The sequence below is a fragment of the Euphorbia lathyris genome, chromosome 2 (genome assembly GCF_963576675.1).
Source record: "Euphorbia lathyris chromosome 2, ddEupLath1.1, whole genome shotgun sequence".
Taxonomy (NCBI): domain Eukaryota; kingdom Viridiplantae; phylum Streptophyta; class Magnoliopsida; order Malpighiales; family Euphorbiaceae; genus Euphorbia; species Euphorbia lathyris.
In genome coordinates, this window is record NC_088911.1 from 49,356,143 (window position 1) to 49,363,386 (window position 7,244).

The window sequence follows — 7,244 nt, forward strand, 5'->3', positions numbered from 1 at the left end:
TTACAACCCGTAAAAGACCTTGGGATCTTGTTTCTGACTAGATAAGCATAATGGTAACGACTGGATGACAATGCAAATTCAACATAGTCAAAGCTAGTATAGAGCTTGAGAGACAAAATTTACACCTAAACACTTGAGTGAAATGAGTGACCACTAGTGAGGTACCAAAATAGTTTGCCTTTTGATTTTGTGATATGATTGAAGATATGTTTACTTGTGTTGGTTTGCGGAGAAACGATTAGAATCTTTTAGCGTCCAAACCTTTTGTTTTTCATCCAAACTTGTGAAATTGAGATCTATGAATGCCAAGTGAAGTAAATCGTGTTATTGTGTGAATTATTTATAGTGAGTATTCTAATTGTAGTAATCATACATTTTAAGATAGTTTTTAATATTTTATAATTGTTTTATGTTTAGTTTTGTGTTTTAAGAAATAATGCTTGTTCCATACGTTTTTAGGTATTATTTGAGGCAAAAATGCAATTATGGAATCATTACTGAAGTAAATAAAGTTGCCCAGTCAAAACTCCCTCTAGTCACGACCTCGTAGCAGTTCAAGAATGAAGAATCCATGATTCTTTAAATAAGTCTTTATTGTCATAAATTCCTCAATAACTATCCAAGGAATGTTATGACTATTTGAAGAGTCTTTTGAATGCTCAAGAAGGAGTTACACTAATTAATGCTCTCTTTAATTCTATGAAAGTTAAAAAGTTACAAAGAAGAATTCAACTCTCCATTAATCTTCTTTTTAACTACATCAAAGTTAGGAAGTTAGAGCAAAGAATTCAATCCTCCATTAATCTTCTCTTTAATAGCATTAAAGTTGGAGGTTACAATGAATGCATGAAGGCATGTGCAACTATAAATACCTACATTTGGAAGCATGAAGTCAGACATGGAACAAACATGGAACAGGCCTCACCACATCTTTTTAGCTCTCTTTTAGACTTTTTGTAGTTTTCTTCTTGTTCATTTTCGTTCTACCTTTGTAACTGATTTTAGTTCTATTTCAAAGTTTATTCTCCTTCATCTTTTCTTTTCTTTTATTTAATTATGTTTTCTAGTTTGTTTTCTATTAAATTTCTTGTTTTCTTTCCATCTACCATGAGCTAAGTCCTCCATAGCTAGAGCTATGGCGGATCCTAATCGAAGTAGATGATTTACTTGCAATCCAATTTCAAGTTCATAATTTATTAAATAGAGAATTAAACTATGGAGCATAATTTCCTAGTTAGATATCTGATCAATATTTAACTAAATTACAATTAATGATTTTGGTTGACCGACACTAAGATAATTAATGGAACTACATAGTTTAGACCTGTGTCTATGCGGTGCGGTTTTTCAGGGTTTAGTTTCACGACTTAACTTTGAGGTTATTTCAGAGAACTTAATGCTTTCATTATACCTTTATTCTTGACTGGGCCAAAGCTAGGATAATTGTATGTGAAATAGGATTAATCTTGACTAGACCAAAGCTTGGTTAATTACTTTAGGAAATAATCACCGTCTCTAGATTAAAACTTAAGAACTTGGATAGGATTGAGTGTGGATTATATACATTAGGTTAGGTGAAGCCTTGCTCTAGTGATTTACATCATATTTAAATTCATTTTATTTCCCTTCTTTGTTTACTTTATTTAATTGTTTTAAATTTATTAGTTTAATATCACAACCAATTCAAGTTTTGATTGCTTAGATAATAGAAATTCACAAAAATCAATAGATATAAACACAATCCTCGAGGGAACGATACTCTACTTATTCTTTATTACTTGATCACGATGGGGTGCACTTGCCCTTAGTTTTGCACGATATACATTTCGAGCATCAAATACAAGTTTATTCTAAAAGAGGTATGGTTAGCTGGAATAGTTCCAAGCAGAAAACCGTAGCTGAGCCAAAGGTCAAAATCAGAGTATGTAGCAGCTTTGGAAGCAGCTGATAAGAAGTTTGGAAAGGTAGTTCATTAATAAACTAGGTGGGGTACCTAACATTGTTAATGAGATTAACAATAGAGCTGTTGCTCTTGCCAAGGACCCACAGTCTCATAATACATCCAAAAACTACCTCAGTCGTTACTATCTCTACCGAGAGATAACAACAAGAGTAGATGTGAGAATCAAAACGGATTGCCCATAAAAGGACAAACTTATAGATCCATTTAAAGAATGCCTTACCCCAAAAGGTTCACGGTGGTCATGCGAACGCTTTTGGGAATGTTTTTGGAAACAATTGGCTTTAGTCCAAGTGGGAGTATGTTTGGGTTTAGTGTCCTATAGACAATTGTTCTAGGATATAAACCTAATGTAAATGAATTGTTCTTTATAACATTTGTTTTAATAAGATATGGTTTCATAACTGTATAAAGGCAACCTCTTTTAAAGAACTAAATAAGTCTAATAAAAGGAAATCCCTAAGTTTATTTAAAGTGATTATAAAGTGTTCATACAAGCATGAAGTGAGACGAAACATTATAATAAACTAATAAACTTAAAACCACCCCAAGTCAAGTAATATGTTTTGAATAAGGGATTGACATATCACTGTTGAGACTTGCATGTAACAATGTCTTCTGTCGAGACAGAGAGCTGATCTCACAAGCTTCAGATATGCAGATATCTGGACAGTTACATGGATCCAATGAAAGGGGTTCATTAGGATTGGGGACCCGACTTGAGACAACATGATGGGTAGATTTATCCTTGTCACATGTTCATCTCATTGGTATTAATAGGTATAAGTAATCCTAAGACTCAAAGGAATGTTAATTAGTGATTCTGGATTATGGAATGTGATGCTTTGATCCTGTTGTAACACGATCCATAACAGAGATGACTTTGGGGTGTGAACGGCAGACGTTGGGTATCACAGGAAGTAATTGCAGGATAGTTATACATTGGATTGAGCATTTGTCACTCCTGATAAATGGGAGATACGTCCAAGGATCGCTTGTGGAAGACTTAACTCTAAATCCTTGCAAGGTGATAGCTTAAGACTTGAAATGCAGATTTCACTTAACCTATCTAATTGGAGTTAACTCGGCATGTACAAGTAAAACGAACGTCTCGCTATATATGACTTGACATTGCCCATAGTCATAAGATTCTATTCAAGGATGTAGTTGATGAAGGATCAAATTATACTGTAACTAATACGGAAAGGTCAACGACGGAATCGACCTGTCTTCTTATAGCTCTGGGGGAATGTTTCGGATCTGCCAATCACAGTTCGCGTACTCATTCCGTTATGCAAAAATTAAATATAATTCTAAGGAATTAATTTAATAGTTGTATACGGCTAGAAGCAATAAGAACCTAATGGGTCACACATAAGACTTGGAGCTCAAAAGATAAACATATATTAGTTAATTGATGGAAGTTCAACTGAGTCCACCATGGCCCAGTAACATAAGGGGGTCGATTTTATGTAGATAAAACATAAAGGAATTAATTTAATTTTGCAACAATTATAATTAGATTATGATTGCGAATTAAATTAATTATAGGATAAATAAGTTAGGAGGTTTAATGAGATTAAATTGCTTCTATTATTATCCTATCAATAAGTTATTATTATCTTTATATTTAGATATAATCATAGATAATAATAACAAGAGTATTATTCCAAATATAACTCTTATTAAGTAACCTAATCCTATCTAACTAGGGTTTAGATACAAGAGGTTATTTATACCCCTCCCATTAGCAAAATTTCGGCTAACCCTAGTCTCTCCCGCAGACTGAGAATTTCGACCACTATAGTAGAGGACGGAATTCCACCGATTGCTTCCGAATCAATTGATTTCATCTCTCTCTTTTTCTCCTTGATCTTGTGTTGATTAATTAGAGGCAATCTATTTTGATTGCTATTACTTGGTTGAATTCTAATCGTTTACTTATATGTCTTGTTATGTTCATGAATGTAGAAAAGACATAGAAAAGGAGAAATTCGTTTTGCTTCTCCTACATCAGGTCAGTTCACGATTTCACGGATTCTCGGAGATTGAACCGTCAGATCGTCGCGATTTTTGGACAGGAGCTTCTAGACATATACTTCCACGTTTCCATTGTTGGGATTGTCGTTCGGAGGTCTGGAAGGTATTTTCGGATAGGGGCAGATTGGTAGAAAGTTTCCATCTCTTTTGAAGTTGTGGGCACTTCGTTTGCAACGGTAGATTGATCGTCATAAAGGTATTTATGTTCAATCCCTCCTTACATGAAATAACGATTAACGGATCTTGGGAATAGGAAATAGGTAAAAATTTTATATTTCCGCTGCCAAACGTTTGCCTATTAACCTTCAAAGCAAGGCATTAAGGCGCTCTTCCTCTAGTCGCTCGCTTGCTTCGGCAAGTTCCGCGTTGTTGCCGGCTTCCTCGAAGGTGATCTGTCAAGGAGAACGAAGGGTGACCTCGGATGGTGCCATGGCCTCTGCCCCATAGGTAAGGAAGAAAGGAGTGCGCCCGGTGCCAGATTGTGGGGTTGTGCGGTATGACCATAATACTGCTGGGATATGGTCAGGCCATGCTTGCCCCTGGTCAAAAAGGCGCGCTTTTATGCCTCGCAGGATTGTTTGGTTGCTTACTTCAGTGAGCCCGTTGCTCTAAGGATGCGCTACCGAGGTGTAACATCCTTTGATACCCCATTCCGCGTAGAACTCGCGGAATTGACTGTAGTCGAATTGCCTCCCGTTATCTGTGATGAAAGAGTGAGGGACTCCGAACCGGTATATGACTGTTCGCTTAAGAAAACCGATTACGTTGTCGGCGGTTATTTTGGCGATTGCTTCTGCCTCGATCCATTTGGTAAAGTGATCGACTGCTACCACTACAAAACGCTTCTGTGCTAAGGCCATCGGAAATGGGCTGAGCAGATCAATGCCCCATACGGCAAACGGCCAGGGTGTGATGATGCCTTTGAGCGGAGCCACTGGCGCGTGATGAGTATTGGCGTGCAGTTGACACACCTGACAGCTACGAACCAGTCGCATTGCGTTGGAGTCCATGGTTTGCCAATAAAGTCCCTATAGATGGGCTTTCTTCGCAATTGATCGAGCGCTCTGATGCGAGCTGCATACGCCCTAGTGTATCTCCTTTAAATAGTGATCCCCTTCCTCCTCAGATATGCAATGCAGCCACGGGTGATTGGAGGACTTCCGATAGAGGAGGCCGTCGTGCATTGCATACCGCCAGGAACGCCGAACCACGAGGGATGCCTGCGTCTGATCCTCCGGTAGTGTCCCATCTTCTAGATACCTGATTATCGGACTCCTCCAACCGCTTGCTGCTGCGTCTGCTGTGTCGATCTGTAATGAGCACTCTGTGTTAATGGCTGGGTTCGCAGCAGTTTCTATAAGGGTATGCGGGTCACGGGACTGCTCGCCTGCTGCGAGAGCGGCAATGGCATCTGCCTCTTCATTCTCTTCTCGTGGTACAAGCCTAAGGCTAAAGGTTACTCCTTTGTCCTTGAGGTCCTCGAGCAGAGATTTGGCGAGCGCCAAATATTGACACATTGTTGGGTCTTTTGCTCTGTAAGTACCGCTGACGTGGCTAACGACAAGTTTGGAGTCCGAGTATACTGTCAGGTGCCCGGTTACCATTGTTTTGGCTAACCGAAGAGCTGCGATCAGGGCCTCATATTCTGCTTGATTGTTCGTCGTTGGAAAGTCGAGTCGAACGGCGTACCGTAGTTGGAGGTTATTTGGTCCCTGAATAGCAATGCCTGCGCCTGCCCACCCTGGGCCGCAAGACCCGTCCACACTCATGGTCCACATGTCGATGCTGTGAGCTTCTTTCAGTGTGAGGTTGCTAGTTGATGATCCGGTAAATTCTACAAGGAAGTCGGACAGCACTTGAGCTTTGATCGCCGTACGGGGCTCAAAACGTATGTCGAACTGCGATAGTCGCACCGACCAGTTGGTGATCCGCCTGGAGACTACTAGTTTCTTGACTGCCTTCTTGAGAGGATAATTGGTCTTGACCACAACCGTATGCGCTTGGAAATATGGCCTGAGATGCTCGGATGCTTGTGTGATGGCGAACAGAGCCTTCTCAACCTCGGAGTATCAGATTTCTGCACCATTCAGGACCTTGCTCAAAAAATAAATTGGGTAGAGCTCCGTCCCCTCCTCTTGAGTTAAGACGACTGCCACAGTTTCATCGGCGATGGTGAAGTACAGTTGGATGTCTCGTCCTTGCTTTGGTACCGACAGTAGTGGGGGCGTGGCAAGGAAAGTTTTAATGGCGTTGAATGCCGCCTGGCAGTCCGTAGACCGTTTGAAGGGATGCTCCTTCTTGACTACTTTGTAAAAAAGGCAAGCAACGCTGTGCCGAGCAGGAAATAAAGCTGCCCAAGGCGATAACCCTCCCGTTGAGCCTCTAAACTCCCTGTAAATTGTGCGGTGCTTCCACTTCTAAAATCGCCTCGATCTTTGCGAGATTAGGCTCGATACCTTTCTCTGAAACCACGCAACCAAGGAACTTGCCGTTACGAATACCGAAGAAACATTTCTCCGGGTTTAGCTTGAGGTTGTAATCCCCGAAAATTTTAAATACTCTACCAAGTCATGCGGGTGGTCACTCTCAACAGCGCTTAGGACGACCATGTCATCGATGTATACTTATACTGTTTTGCCGATGAGGTGAGTGAACATCTTATCTACTAGTCGCTGGTATGTGGCCCCCGCATTCTTCAAACCGAAAGGCATCACGTTGTAGCAATATGTGCCTTCATGCGTTATGAATGAGGTCTTCTCGGCATCGGTCGGGTCCAGAGGGATTTGCTGAAAACCAGTGATGGCATCAAACTGGGACAAGATTTTACGACCAGCTGTCTGGTCGAGAAGCTGATCTATGTTAGGCAGTGGGTAGGAATCCTTGGGGCATGCTTTATTAACATTGGTAAAATCTACACACATGCGGTACTTTCCGCTGGCCTTCTTTACAAGTACAACATTAGAAAGCTAATCCGGATAGTGGACCTCGCGAATAAATTTTACAGCTAGTAGCTTTTCGATCTCTGCCTTGACTGCAGCTTGCTTGTCCTTCGCCTGCACCCGCTTCTTCTGCTTTAGGGGTTCAACGGAGGGGTCGATGTTCAATCTGTGAGTTGCTTGTTCGGGTGAGACTTTTGTGATGTCTTCGGTGCACCATGCGAATACGTCTGAATGCTCCGTTAGTACGGCCTTTATTTCGTTGGCTAGAGGAGGCGGGAGCTTGGTCCCAATCTTCAGTATCTTGT